Source organism: Rhipicephalus sanguineus, chromosome 7, assembly GCF_013339695.2.
Source record: "Rhipicephalus sanguineus isolate Rsan-2018 chromosome 7, BIME_Rsan_1.4, whole genome shotgun sequence".
In the NCBI taxonomy this organism is placed as follows: Eukaryota; Metazoa; Arthropoda; class Arachnida; order Ixodida; family Ixodidae; genus Rhipicephalus; species Rhipicephalus sanguineus.
Genome location: NC_051182.1, coordinates 42,551,614 through 42,567,433, shown reverse-complemented (window position 1 = coordinate 42,567,433; position 15,820 = coordinate 42,551,614). Strand labels below are relative to the sequence as shown.

At 45.7% G+C, this 15,820-nt stretch overlaps 2 long non-coding RNA genes across 2 annotated transcripts; one reads left to right on the top strand and one right to left on the bottom strand.

Annotated features, from left to right (window-relative positions):
- The first annotated feature begins 10,449 nt into the window (after positions 1-10,449).
- LOC125759275 (uncharacterized) lies at positions 10,450-11,634 on the top strand. The gene is made up of 3 exons (XR_007416854.1): positions 10,450-10,932; positions 10,993-11,140; positions 11,496-11,634. It is a non-coding gene; the product is annotated as an uncharacterized LOC125759275 (long non-coding RNA).
- Positions 11,151-15,496, bottom strand: LOC119399412 (uncharacterized). The gene is made up of 3 exons (XR_007416852.1): positions 14,842-15,496; positions 13,584-14,016; positions 11,151-11,587 (listed from the first exon to the last, which is right to left on the bottom strand). It is a non-coding gene; the product is annotated as an uncharacterized LOC119399412 (long non-coding RNA).
- Between the last annotated feature and the right edge of the window lie 324 nt (positions 15,497-15,820).

The following is a 15,820-nucleotide window of genomic DNA, read 5'->3' as shown; positions in this document are numbered from 1 at the left end:
TAGCAGCTGCCATCCTGTTTTCTGGATGCCCCATAGCTGCAGTGCTTCGCTGCCTGAAGTATTTGAACATGGCAGCCATCAACCGAGAGGTCCTTTTACACTTATCAGAAGTGCTACTTGCTGCCTGCAGTCAATGCGGTAAGTTTTGTTGTATGGTGGAACCCAAAATTTCAGATATTTATTTTTCCTAAGTTTGTAGTAAAGAAAAACTAAGTCCTGCATAAAAAGTGCTTACTAATATATGCTGCAGCAAGAAAAGTAAGCCATGCATGTAAAGTTATATGTTCCTTTGCTAAGCAGCATGCTATAGTGTGCAAAGAAGTTGTAAAGCCTGTTATACTATTTCTTAATAAAGCTAACTAGGGCTTGTAACTGTGGAACAGGCTTTTTCCTTGAGTCAACAAGTGGCAGTGGAAAAGGTTTGTGTTATGATCATAGGTCGGCAAACTCACTCAGACTCAGATTGAGCCGCGAGTCTGGGTCTGAGTGAGTCAGGCTGAGTAATATTTTCATGAGTCTGAGTCTGAGAGAGTAATACTTTAGTAAGTCTGAGTCCGAATGAGTCCAGATGAGGAAAATTCTGGGAGTGAGTCCGAGTGAGCCCTAAGCGCAAAATATATTTATTGAGTGAGTCCGAGTGAGCTGTACTTTTTTTTGCCGACCTATGGCCCTATCTACTCAACTTCAGCCTTACTATCAGTCTTACTATCAATCTTATGTAGGCTCACGTTTACACTCACATCTATACTCATGCATACTTCAAAGCAATAGCGTTCATACGCCATCTCATGATGTATTGATCAAAGGCGTGCGTTATAAAGGAGGGGAGGGGGTGGGTTCGATATTTTTTTTCAGCAAGAATTTTTCATGGGAAGTTCTTAATAAAAATACCTCGTCAGAGTTATTTCTTTCAATAAAAATGTCCTTACTGGATTGTAACCATTGATAACACTTGAAGGTACGAGATCAAAACAAGCCAAGTAGAGCCACAATTTATGTGAGATATTGGTGTTAAAATAAAAATGTCCTTACTGGATTGTAACCATTGATAACTCATACTTAAAGGTACGATATCAAAACACGCCAAGTAGAGCACAATTTATGTGAGATATTGGTGTTAAAGAGCATTGACACTATGGTCGTAAAAGTTAATTATACGCTAATGGTCTCATGAGTCGACTCACTCAAACTCACTCGGACTCAGATCAAGCCGTGAGTCCGAGTGAGTAATGTTTTGGTGAGTTTGAGTCCGAGTGAGATTGGTCGACAAAAATTTTAGTGAGTCTGAGTAAGTCCGATTGAGGAAAACTTTGGTGAGTCTGAGTCTGAGTGAGCCCTTAGGGGTAAAATATATTTCGTGAGTGAGTCTGAGTGAGCTCCACATTTTTTGCCGACCTATTGTCATGATATTACATTATAAGCACTGAGGGGTCTGCTATGAAAAGAACACTTGTGTGCAGCGATGTACAGATTTTTCTCTCTCGAAAGAGCACAGTTACATAAACTTGCAGCAGATAACTAGTGGTTGGCACTTCTGACCCCTTTCGACACAACGATCTCGTGCATGGACATTGTTTCTACAACCACTTGCAGTTGGGGCACCAACACTGAGAAACTCACATTTGAGTCGTCTTTTTAACAGTAAACCATACTGTACACAAAACTAAATGGCATCTCTCATGTTGTTAAAAAGAGACCTTAGAGTTACAAATACCTACAGCATATTATGGTGTTGTGTCAGAGCCATTTTTCTACACAGCTTTTCAGGGACAAGCAGACTCGCCTGATAAATGGAATGGCAGGGACTGAAGTGGACTTGACTGGTGATGGCCGCTGCGATTCACCAGGGCATAGCGCAAAATACTGCACCTACACTCTGCTGTGCAGCCGTACCAACCAAATTGTGCACTGTGAGCAAGTGCAAGTTAGACAGGCAAGTACAAATAAGGCGAATTATTCGGTCCACTGCAACCAAGTTCTACCCATCATGTTTGTTCACAGTCGGCTGCTGTGCCAAGCAGCGCTTCAATGGAGAAGGAGGCATTGGTGAGAAGCTTAGACCTTTTGGAACAGCTGGGCATCACAATCCGCTCACTCACCACAGGTAAAGTTGCACCTAATACACAGCCTGCAAGGCTCCATTATTTAGTACTAACCAAGTTCTAAACAAAGCAATGCCGCACAATACAGAGCACTATCTGTGGTGATTGTAATAAAAACAATGGCATACATGAGGAGCTGCACTTTTTATGCAGGTTAATGAAAGCGAAAGAGCACAAAGTTGCATGATGCCTTTCGATGTGCTATAAACACTTTTATCCAGTGAAATCTTTTGCTGGAGAAGTTGGCTGACATCAAGACATATCGAAGCCAGCTGCGTGTACTCAATCCCTGTATTTTGATAGGCTGCACAAAGAATATACTCCACTGTTTGTACTTTGTTGACAGCAGGTAGCACTTGCATATTTACTTCTCTGCAGTCTTCTGTAGAAGTTACTTAATTTTGCAGATCGCCACCCTTCCATTAGGACATTCTGCAGGCAGAAAAGGCCTGGAATGCCTCATTATTTTGACACGTGGCACATAGGAAAGGGTATGTTATAGATATAGCTCAATAAAGTAGCAATGTATGTACTGATTGCATGCCATTTTATGTAGGACTGAGGAAGAAGCTCAGAGCAGCTGCTAAACTACGCAACTGCGGTCTGATCCAAAATGGACTCAGAGCATTATAAATCATCTATATTGGGTGGCTGCTACGGGAGAAGGTGATGGGGAACTGATGGTCAGCATGTGGAAATCCCTGCTCAATCACATCTGCGACCAGCACCACGGACATGAAGGGCCATATTCAGAATGTATACATGGGCCTCTTGAAGACAGAGCGTGGATGAAACGAGGTAATGTGGTCAAAGTGCTCCCCTATTATCTAATGTGCAATTAGTAAGTGGTCATCTGCTCGTACTCATGCAACGCGTCAACTACTTTCAAATTTTCCTTCCATGTGCTTAATTCGAACACCACAACTTTCTCTTGTGTATGTAGATCAAAGTTACATGAATGTATTTGTACTGTGTGCAGACTGTTCAGCAAATTTGTAGCGAACTTGTGCCAAATTTATCAACTTAAAATTGATGACAGCAATAAGCGCGAAAAAACGTAAGACTAGACGAATAAGGCTACAGCACAAGCGCATACTAACAACTGAACTTTTATTAGAAAGACGAAAATATATAGGCAACCCAAACCACATGTTCACCACAAACACAACCGAAAACCTTAGATGTGCGCATCCAGGTATGTTATCTCTGCCTTAGTTAACGCAAGGGAAGGCTTTGCCACACAGTCATCTCCAGCTTTCAAAATGAAAAAAGCCTCAACTAGCTCATGTGCCGTCTGGTCCCTATGACGTGCGAGCACTTTCGCACCAGACAAGCGAGGAGTGCACCTACACTCACGGCGGTGCAGGGCCAAATTAGACGACGGCTGCCCATTCAAAGATCGACGGTGATCTTGCAGGCGCGAATTCAGACAGCGGCCTGTTTGTCCTATATAGTATTTACCGCACGTCAAAGGCACCTGATACAGTGGAACTTCGATTATACGTCCCCCGGTCCTGCGACGACCCGCGTTTTACGACGAATTGGCTTGGTCCCGGCAAAACCCCCATAGAAATAATGTATTAAAAACCTCAATTGTACGACGCAATTTTACGCCGGCCCCGCCTCGTACGACGCTTTGCTGGACTGTCCGAGAAAAAAAAAAGACCTACGATGACGCGGGCTGGCACGCAAACACACTGCGGCCGGGCGAAAAAAGTCGGGAAACCGAGGAACCGAGTTCGTATCCGCGCTGCCACCACAGGGCCTCTTCAATTTTTCGACACGCGGTCGGCCATAGCTAGCCAGAGCCAACGTTGGCCGGATCCAGCCGGAGCGCATTCGTTTTGTCGCATTGCACTGCGCACTTCCGTTGTCGCCTTTTTTTTTTCTCTCTCTCTTCTTTTGGGTGGTTTTGTAGTGACCGTGACCGTTGTGACCGCAGTGACCGTTGTGAGCAGATAACATGGCAGATAATCTCGAGCTCGCTTTCTAGTATACGATAACTTTCACTACATTTCGTTGTTGAGCCAATGTTTGCGACAGCCGCGGGAACCGGAACTCGCCGCTGTCTAGCTACCAGAGGGCTGGGGCGTTTTAGCCGCTCGCGATTGGTCGAAGCTTGCAAATCGAATAGGCCTACTGCCGTGCTGCCATTCAGCCATTCCTTCACGTGTTTGCCTCATCGGTTGGTTGTGCTGCGCCGCAGCTGCTGTGTCCACGTGCAAAATTTTCTGTGTTCGGTCATTGGTGTGCGAGGAAGCTTTCGAACTTTTGGTTGCGAGTGCTGCGTCTCGCAATGTCGCGGAACCGAAAACCGCTGACGCTCGGAGAAAAGCTTCGCATAATCGAGGAGGCAGAGAAGCGGAACGGAGCAACAAAGGCCAGCATTGCCCGCGACCTGAACATTCCCGAGTCGTCGCTGAAAACGATCCTCGCGAAGAAGGACAGCATCCTACTAAATGCGGCAAAGTTCGGCCTGAACAGGAAGGCCCCGAAAGATGGCAAATATGCTGCCATGGAGAAGGCCCTCGTTGAGTGGTTGCGTCAGGCCCGCAGTTCAGGAATCGCCGTGGATGGCGCAATTTTGAAGGAGAAGGCTGAGACAGTTGCATTGCGCTGCGGCATTGACGACTTTAAAGCCTCCAATGGCTGGTTGGATCGCTTTAAAAAACGCAGTGGAGTTGTGTACAGCCGCTGCTGTGGAGAGAGCGCGTCAGTCAGCTCCGACACTGTAGAAAAGTGGACTGCGTTGCTGCCGGAATTGATACGGGAATACAAACCGTCCGACGTGTTCAACGCAGACGAAACTGGATTATTTTATAATATGCAGCCAGAACAGACATTGGCATTCAAAGGAGAGAGCTGTCACGGGGGTAAGCGAAGCAAAGAGCGTCTTACCGTATTGCTTTGCGCTAATGAAGACGGCTCTGAAAAGCTTCCTGCCCTCGTGATCGGCAAGTTTGAGAAGCCGCGATGCTTCAAGAATTTGAAAAGGCTGCCGTGCCAGTACACGTTCAACCGGAAAGCCTGGATGACGGCTGCTATGTTTTCTACATATCTGCAGCAGCTGGACTCCAAAATGGGGGCTAAGAACAGAAAGATTCTTCTTCTGCTTGACAATGCGCCATGCCATCCATCAGATATGTCGCATTTGAGAAATGTGAAAGTTGTATTTCTGCCCCCCAATTGCACTAGCCAGCTGCAGCCACTTGACGCTGGCGTCATCAAGTGCATGAAACAGAAATATCGGAAGTTTCTGGTGCAGCGTCGGCTGGCGGGCATGGAACGCAAGCAGTTGGATAAGAAACTTTCTGTGCTTGACGCAATGCACTACATTGCTAGTGCATGGGACGCAGTCACGCCAGAAACTATCGCCAACTCCTTCAGGCACTGCGGCTTTAATAGAAGTGGTGCTTGTTCTACCAGTGAAGCTGCACTGCCTGTTGACGATGAACCAGAGTTCGGCAGCCTGGAGCTGCCTGGATCTTTCGCGGACTATGTTGGTGCCGACGACGACGTTGCAGTGTGCAGTGAAGTGTCGCTGGATGACATTATCGAAACTGTGCGTCCCGACACTGCGGGAACTTCCGACGAGGAAGAGATGGACGACGCTGCAGAGGCTAGCGTGTCCGTTCCGACTTACGCGGACGTGTTGTGCTACGTCGACCACATTCGGCGGTTTGCTTGCGCACGCGATGAGATCGGCGACTTGCTGCCAGATGTTGCAGCTATCGAAAGAAAGCTGATGCGTCGTGGCTGGGCAAACTCTCAGAAGAAAATCACAGATTTTTTTAAAAGGTGAGAAATAAAGGTTCGTTCACACCTCCGATAAAATGCGTGGTTGTCATTTTTTCAATTAATTTAATCTACGTTCCTCGGAGCAGCGTACGTTTGTGCCGCGGACTTTCTTAGGCATTATGTGCCCACTGTTGTGGGGCAAAAATGACCGTCACTGCCTATATTCTCGGTTTTTCGATTATACGACGCCCGGATTATACGACGATTTTGCGCGGTCCCCTGAAAGTCGTATAATCGAAGTTCCACTGTATACAACCCCCTTGCCACAAACCGAAGGGCTGTCCCTGTGTTTCACCTTACACTCATGCCATTTCTGCGCAGTCCCATCCACCTTCCTTTCAACAGCGGCGCATACTCTACCAAGCTTATTCTTGGCCGAAAAAACAACATCTATATCATATCTGGCACCAACCTTCTTGAGACGATGGGAAATACCGTGCAAGAAAGGGATACTTGCGAGAGGCTTCTTCTCACGTACCCTATCATTTTCGACTGAGCCTTTCAACTCAGATTTCAAGGTCGCGAGAATCCTTTCACACAGGCGGCCCAAATTAGCAGTAGGATAGCGCGCTTCTCGGAGCCTGTCCAGCTGCTTATTGAAACTTTCACACAACAGGTGCGGGCACATTTTCTTTAAAGCGGAAGTCAAACAAGAAACCGCAACGCCATTTTTCACTAACTTAGAATGACAAGATTGGAAGTCTAAAATTGGCTTCACTGAACGCGGGGAATACAGCCAACAAGTGTGAGCACCACCAAAACGAATGGTCAAGTCTAAAAACTGAATAGCGCCTTCCCGCGGCACTTCAAACGTGAAATTAAGGCCTGCCCCCTTCTCCTTAAAAAGTTTGAGAACGCTCGTCCTAGTGGAAACACACCAGCAGGAATCAACTAGAACCAGGTAATCGTCCACATATCGAAAAGTTCTTACAGCAACATCACTCAAGTGAGGTTCAAGTTCCCGGTCCACCCTGCTCAAATAGATATCGCTCAAAACTGGGGCGACCCTAGAGCCGATGCACACACCCGACTTCTGCGTGTACACATCACTCCGCCACCCGATCACTGTAGACTTCAAATACAGACCAAGCAACTGCACAAAATCCCCCACAGAAATGCCACATTTGTCCTGGAAAACTTGCTCATCGTTGTCCTTTACAATGCAATCATGCACATAGGACAGTAGCTTATCGTGCTGCAGAGAATAAAACAAGTCCTCGACGTCAACGCTGAACCCAGAGACGGAAGAGCATGAATCACTCTGAAGGAACTTGATCACCTCAGACGAGTTCTTGACTCGAAAGGGATCCGCGATATGTAGTGCCGACAGGTGTTTCTGGAGGAACACAGAAACACTGAACCCAGAACCCAGCAACACGCGGTTTCTGGGTTTCTCCAGAAACACCTGTCGGCACTACACATCGCGGATCCCTTTAGAGTCAAGAACTCGTCTGAGGTGATCAAGTTCCTTCAGAGTGATCCATGCTCTTCCGTCTCTGGGTTCAGCGTTGACGTCGAGGACTTGTTTTATTCTCTGCAGCACGATAAGCTACTGTCCTATGTGCATGATTGCATTGTAAAGGACAACGATGAGCAAGTTTTCCAGGACAAATGTGGCATTTCTGTGGGGGATTTTGTGCAGTTGCTTGGTCTGTATTTGAAGTCTACAGTGATCGGGTGGCGGAGTGATGTGTACACGCAGAAGTCGGGTGTGTGCATCGGCTCTAGGGTCGCCCCAGTTTTGAGCGATATCTATTTGAGCAGGGTGGACCGGGAACTTGAACCTCACTTGAGTGATGTTGCTGTAAGAACTTTTCAATATGTGGACGATTACCTGGTTCTAGTTGATTCCTGCCGGTGTGTTTCCACTAGGACGAGCGTTCTCAAACTTTTTAAGGAGAAGGGGGCAGGCCTTAATTTCACGTTTGAAGTGCCGCGGGAAGGCGCTATTCAGTTTTTAGACTTGACCATTCGTTTTGGTGGTGCTCACACTTGTTGGCTGTATTCCCCGCGTTCAGTGAAGCCAATTTTAGACTTCCAATCTTGTCATTCTAAGTTAGTGAAAAATGGCGTTGCGGTTTCTTGTTTGACTTCCGCTTTAAAGAAAATGTGCCCGCACCTGTTGTGTGAAAGTTTCAATAAGCAGCTGGACAGGCTCCGAGAAGCGCGCTATCCTACTGCTAATTTGGGCCGCCTGTGTGAAAGGATTCTCGCGACCTTGAAATCTGAGTTGAAAGGCTCAGTCGAAAATGATAGGGTACGTGAGAAGAAGCCTCTCGCAAGTATCCCTTTCTTGCACGGTATTTCCCATCGTCTCAAGAAGGTTGGTGCCAGATATGATATAGATGTTGTTTTTTCGGCCAAGAATAAGCTTGGTAGAGTATGCGCCGCTGTTGAAAGGAAGGTGGATGGGACTGCGCAGAAATGGCATGAGTGTAAGGTGAAACACAGGGACAGCCCTTCGGTTTGTGGCAAGGGGGTTGTATATCAGGTGCCTTTCATGTGCGGTAAATACTATATAGGACAAACAGGCCGCTGTCTGAATGCGCGCCTGCAAGATCACCGTCGATCTTTGAATGGGCAGCCGTCGTCTAATTTGGCCCTGCACCGCTGTGAGTGTAGGTGTACTCCTCGCTTGTCTGATGCGAAAGTGCTCGCACGTCATAGGGACCAGACGGCACGTGAGCTAGTTGAGGCTTTTTTCATTTTGAAAGCTGGAGATGACTGTGTGGCAAAGCCTTCCCTTGCGTTAACTAAGGCAGAGATAACATACCTGGATGCGCACATCTAAGGTTTTCGGTTGTGTTTGTGGTGAACATGTGGTTTGGGTTGCCTATATATTTTCGTCTTTCTAATAAAAGTTCAGTTGTTAGTATGCGCTTGTGCTGTAGCCTTATTCGTCTAGTCTTACGTTTTTTTCGCGCTTATTGCTTTCATCATGAATTACCAACTCGCCCAACAATCAATCCTTCTAAGTTAAAATTTGAAGCATGTACTTTGCAGCAGGCTTAGTGTGAAGGAAATTCTACCACTACCACATATACAAAGACACATGGGCAAGTGTCAACACACAACCTTTTAGCACTTGCCTGCATGTCTGCATTTGTGTGGTTGCTTGCTTACCACGAGTTCAAGCAAGTAAACTAAGTTCACACGCATGCATAAAAAGTTAAATGTTTGGCATGGCTTGACCTATAAAGAAAAACACAAGACAAATAATCGCGCATAACACAAAATAGATGATAACAATCTTTTATAATTCTGATCACATAATAAGAATAATGTTACACACTTTGCTTTCAGGATAAAGTGTTCCTTAATATTTCCATAAAATATTTGTCTCCAAAAGAAACGTCTTTAAGGTGACAAGACTATAGTCGGATATAACTTTAGAAGTCTGTGGCATTTCCTCCTGCAAGGCGGATGCACACAAGCCTGCACCAATGGGCGTGCACTCCAGGGTGACGTCATGAACCGGACGACCGGTGACCCGGCCTTCGAAACACATTGCCAAGTGCATGAATGGGACTTTAGTCACGGAGGCGATCGGCTGTCGCACTTCGGTCGTCTGGGCGGGGTCTCTTCAGACTTCTTAAGTTGTATCCGACTATAGTGCTTTTTTATCAAGGCTCGTTGTTGGCCATGGACCAAGTACTTTCTTTATAGTGAATGGTCTGCCATATAAAAGTAACAAATTTGCTCGTAAGACTTTTCATGTCGAGTTATATTTCCTGCACTTGAAGAGTAGATGCTGTTGTACATCTTCGTATGGGTGTCCACATGAACACTGAGGACTAGACGCCTGCATTATCCGGCATAGGAAGTGCTGCATAAATGCTGGACCAACTCACACGTGGTGCACTAATGTTTAAAATTGCCTATTTTTTCGAACATTTGTGAAAAATTTTCTGTTGCAATATTTTGTCATCACTGAAACAAGGAAATAAAGTAACTGATAAGATCAAAGGTCAATTACATGTCTCTTTAAAGAAATATATTTTATGTATCACAGTAATATGCTCTCACGAAGCAAAAGTATTAATATCCACATATAAGTTCGGCATCTAAAACGATGGTAACTCAAAAAACAGCTGTGGTTTAGTTTCCACACATTACTGATTAAGAACCCGGGAAGTACTCGACACCACTTGTATTACTTCTTGTGAAGTCATATTTCTAGTCAGATCAAACTGCTTCTAAATTGGCTCGGTCTGATTGCGCAAACTAGTAGAAGTCCTAGCAGGATTGTTCATAGTGTGCCTTTACCAATATTTCAGCCTTGATCAGATCCACGCTGCATCAGCTAAGTCACTGGTACCGGCGTGAGTGAAAAAGGTCCCTCTGCGGAAGCATTAGTCACTGGAATGCTCAGCCACCACAGTCAAAGCATTTGTCGCCACCGTGCACCAGCCGTGTGACGAGCTGACGTTTTTGTATGCTTGCACCCAATTATCGTACAGCCGAACACAAAGTCCTGCTGACAATAATAATCAAGTGCGAAATGCGGGACATCTTTGAAGATTTTCATACCTCTTGCGGGACGCTGGACAAAAGCCCTTCATGCGGGACAGTCCCGCAAGTCACGGGATGAGTGGTCATCCTACATGCACCAACACCATTTATAATTTCCACAATGAAGCACGTGCTCCTGTAAGATTTCAGGCAGCAGCTATTATACATGCCAGAAAAATGCTGTGGTTCTTTAGTTCAGTACTAAAATAAGCAAGCGTTGATTATTTCATAATAAGCATTAAATGCTTTCACATCATAATGCTTCCCAAATATGCCAAGTTCATCTTTTCATGCAAATGCCTCCTTGCAGGTAAATTTAACATGTTTCAATGTGTCTTTTGCAAGCAGATTCACCTGCCTTCCAGAAACTGAGATCAATATTGGAAAGCCCTCGCTTGCTGAGCGATTTGCACCACCTTTCACCTGCAGCACAAACATGCTCGTTGGAGTCGTTCAACAGCTTGTTGATTCGCTTTGCACCTAAATCTGTGGCCTACTCACCAGATGGCATGAAAGCAAGGTAGGCTGCCTATGTGGCATTATTGAAAAGGAGCATGCAATCTTCTAAATTTGTTTTCAGGACTCAACTAGCTGTTCTACACCACAATGAGAATGCTACAAGGCATCAGGCTCGCACCAGGAAAGGATCTTTGCAGTGGAAGTAAAGCTCAGCAAAGCAAGAAAGGGGCACTTTACTGTTTCCCCATACAAGGGATTGCCAACCTATGGTACCGAAACAAAATTCTTTTATTATGAAATTTACTACGTTCACGGCTAATGCTAACACTGCCTGATGCATGCCTATAACGTTTGCCTTGGTAACATATTGAAGATACTTAGCGCACGTTGGCATTCACTCAAAAAACACGCGCAGTCTGGGGTGTGTTCTTGAGTGGATGCGTGTGTGAATGAGAGTGTTTTTTCAGTGAATGCCAAGTTGCGCTAAGTACCTTCAATATGACAAGTAACCAACTAGCCCAACAACAAGTTCTAATAATGTCTTGGTAACATGTTTTATATGGCCAGCCCACTTACAGAAAAGAGTCACACTGTGACATGACAGTTCATTTTATTTACTTGTAGGGTATGTTGACGAGCTCATCACAGCTGTGATCATGAAGTGTGAGGCCAGCTCACACCGGAGCAGCCTTGCCAGCAGCTCATCGGGGCCACCCCTGCACATGACGGATGAATTTGAAAGACCAGCGAAGGAACAACTTATTGCTGCACGACGGTCACGATTTACTGACACAAATTAATCGTTTTAAAGGCAGACATCACAGGGACGTCATAGTGGAGGACTCCGCAAATTATGACCACGTGGGGTTCTTTAATGTGCACCTAAATCTAAGTACACGAGCCTCTAGCATTTTTGGCTCCATCGAAAATGCGGCCACTGCAGCTGGGATTCGATCCCGCGACCTTTGGGTCAGCAGTCAAGCACCATAACCATTAGACCACCACAACGGGTGCCGAGGAAAAAGAGTTTTTAAGTGATGTACACAGATAAAATGCCTCGACGTTACAATTACTTCTAATTTTATCTAGAACAAGCACATAGTGAATATTTATTGTTTGGCTCAACATAAACTAGACGTTTAAAGGCGAAAGTTAAGAGATGCCATGCCTGAAACAAAGTTGATGTATTGAAGTGTTTAGCGTAGATTTATCACGACGGGACAAGACGAAGGAATAACACGTACACAGCGCCTGTGTACGTGTTATTCCTTCGTCTTGTCCCGTCATAATAAATCAGCATTACACTTCAGATATGTCGTACCAACAAGGCCAGAAGTCGGCCCTTGCAAAGTTGATTACTTATAAAACAATAGTGCCCCCAACTCTAGAGTGCGCTACCATTATCTGAGATCCTCACAGTCAAAAGCTACTTGCAAACTGGAACGGATATGGAGGTAAACTTACAGTGCGAAAACACAACGACAAAAAAGAAGATGAAACACTGCGCTGTCTTACAACATAGTTTATTTATGCAGCACTTTCATATGACGAAAAGATTGCTATATTGATTTCCCTCCTAGTGAAATTACCTTTCTGGATGGGTCGTGATAGTTTATGCGGCCCCCTTTTGAAGTTGATAGTGCTTACTTTCGGCATGTACGCTGTACGAACGCCTTCTTTTATAATTTTATCCAAAAATGTTTTCCTCTTTCTTACCCTTCTGCGCATGCACCCGTTTTGCATATAAGTGCATGAAAGTGCTGCAGCAATAAACTATGTTGTAAGACAGTGCAGTGTTTCATCCTCTTTCTTGTAATTGTGCTTTTGCGCTGTAAGTCTACCGTTATGGAATTCCAACAAGCCCGACCCTCGACCCTTGGAATGGATATGACAATTAGCAGCCAGGTTTATTTGTTCATGTTACCACAGGACACCATCAGTGATGGCATTACTTCACAGGGCTAACCTTCAGAAGCTCTCTGAGCATGGACAGATAACATGCTTCAAGTTTCTGCTCCGGCTCTATGATAAAACACTATACAAAGACCCTAGTTTGTGCACGTCTTTCATAGCCCGAGTCATTTTGGGACGTTAAACCCCACAAAACCAAAACCTACTTTCTACTTGCACCTGCCGGCACGAGTGTCGCCGTCTATTGATCACCCGTATGCTATTCAAGTTTTCCTTTTTGCCCAGTACAATTACTGAATGTAACCAGCTCAATTCAAGTGTATTTGTGGATTGTCAATCAGCTGAATGTTTCCAGCAACATGTGGAACTCCTTTGTACATAGTACTGTATAATATCCTTTCCCTCTCCTGTAAGAGGCCGTGATGGCTTATTGTAAATAAATATTTCAAAAAATTTACCCAAATATTGTGACATGGCTGTTCATATTCTTTCATAGTGTTATTTTTATGCTGTTTGTACCCACCTCTCAAACGCACTTTTGGGCCCTGATGGGGTAAACAAACTGCAACAACATTGCAGTTTACTCTTCACACTAGCACCGTGCTACTAAGGTGAGAAATCATGGCACTCAACGACTGACTCTCTTAACGGTTCTACAGTGAGTGGTGAAGGTTGACTGTATGCACAAGATGGTTATAGTTATTTCTAATGACTATTCATGAGTTCAGCAGACAATGCAAATGCATGTCTCTAAACAACGTTTCATCTCGGTTCGTGAAAGTGTAACTGTACTTTCCCTACCGTAATTCATAGCGAGGGGTACTGGAAGCCAACGTAAGATGCTGATGGGAACTCCTTCCTTATCCTTGCTACAACGCAAGCAGGCAGCACAACCCTGTTGTTCCTCCCAAGCTTCTTCCATATCCACCTGGTGAACATCCTGTACGCCACGAAGCGATATTTTCTGTAAGCAAGAAGAATGCATGAGAAAGCCACCTTAACTACACGCTTAGCAGGTGAATTTTACTTGTGGATTTCTCCCATGATGTTAGTGCCATTCTCCGTCACCTCCCAGTACATAGCTTCCAGGACAGCCGGGTTCAAACAGAGGCTTGTGAAGTGTGCATGACGGGTAATGCAGTCTTCATTGCCTTTTTCAATTATTTTCGGAATATCCCGACAGCACAGGTTTTCTACTGCATTTTCGCTGGCCAAGCACAGGCCACAAGTGCACCTGCATAGTACATAACCATATGCATGGTTATTGCACGTTGTCATACCGGTTGCCTGCCAGCTCTGCGCACATGGCGCTGAGGTAGGCGCACATTAGCTACGTGCAGTTTGGAAGCTGAAACGGCAGTGCTATAATGTGAAGTATGCAACAGTTGGACAAGCGCTCCGGTTGCGTATAGCTCATTCTAAGCTGCCACAAAGTGCACAATAACAGCACCGTTCAGTGTCGGCGCGGCTTACAAGCAAGTAGCGATTACATACACGAGGGTTTCTGCCTGCAAGCCACGAAAACGCGATGCCATTTCGCCGAAACGACGTCTGCGACGAAAAAGTAACCCTGGTTGCGATGGGGCCTCCGGATCGAGTGCTGCTATACAGTCACTTTCGGTCGTGAGCTTGCTCGATCCGAATACAAGACGATCGTAGGGTAGCGCAATACCCTTTCCTACAAACGGCACACAATATATTCTTAAAAAAAAATCAAATATGTTTTATATTTACAACTCTGACTACTTATTACACAAATATGATATCTGCTTTGCGCCTACGATGGTACGCGCGAGCTCACCCAAACCTGTCCGGGTCGTTAGGCCACATCGGAGCTGCAATTGTCGATCACGATCAAGAAATTTGACCCGGGTCGGACTCGATCGCGATAGAAAGTGACGTTGTGAGAACGACATAAACAAGGGAACACACCACACTTTCAGCAATTAAACATCTGCGGCAATTTTAACACTTGATCCAAAGCATGCTAGATATGAACTATGACGAAATGTTTACTGCCCGGTGAAGGAAACGTGCTGTGTTGCGGTATTTCACGTACCAATTCATGTCGTCGCCGCCACGTTGTGGAGGTCCTGGAGGCTCTGGGTCGTCCGGTTCCCGAGTTGCAGACCTTAGTGGTGAGTCACTATAAGGGTCGAAACGCATTTCCCGTGTCTTACGTTCGATCCGTGCTCGGAGCGCGGGATCCATCGGCGTGCTGTTACGCCTGCTGCTGGCGTACGCGCACGATCGAAAGACAAGCCGCACACAGAAGACGTAAGCATGCGCGCTTCCAAGGCAGTAGGCGTGCGGCTAAGGGAAACACAGCGGCTTAGACGACAGTAGTATCAATGCAAATATTCGCGTCAGCGCCTAGACCCCACACCAGCCCACACGCGATACACCGCGCAGCGAGAAGCAGCCGACCGGAACTATGAGTTGCCAGCAGCAGCTGTCAGCACCTCTAAGTTACGCGGAAAGGAGACCACACAACATTGAAACGAGGTGACGTAATGCACACTGGGCGGGGCTCCTCGAACGGCGCTGTCCTCTCCTCCGGAATGAAGCGAGTTGAGAGGGTAAATATTGCGATCGTTATATCTCCGGTCCTACTTTAGATTTTCGAAAAATTCTTTCGGCTATATATTCGTGAGAGGGGTCCGACTCATTCCAAGGTGTTTTTCACGCCAAGCGCGAGGGGTGGTTCATGACCCCTTTAATGGTTATTGTGCCAAAATGACATAAAAAACAAGTGGTGATGATGCCACAACAGAGTTCCTTCACTGGCCCACCATGGTGTCACAATTTTTGACATCTGAAACATAGAAGACTGTAGGATTGGGCATGCTGGTACAACATGATTATGAGTGGAAATTAGCGCAACCGACAGGAGGGGACAGAAGAGAGGACACAGAGCGCTGAATTTCAGCCTGGAGGCTGGATGTTCAGCGCTCTGTCTCCTCTCTTCTGTCCCCTCCTGTCAGTTGCGCTAATTTGCATTCATATCTTTGACATCTGGTAATGACAAATAAATTTCT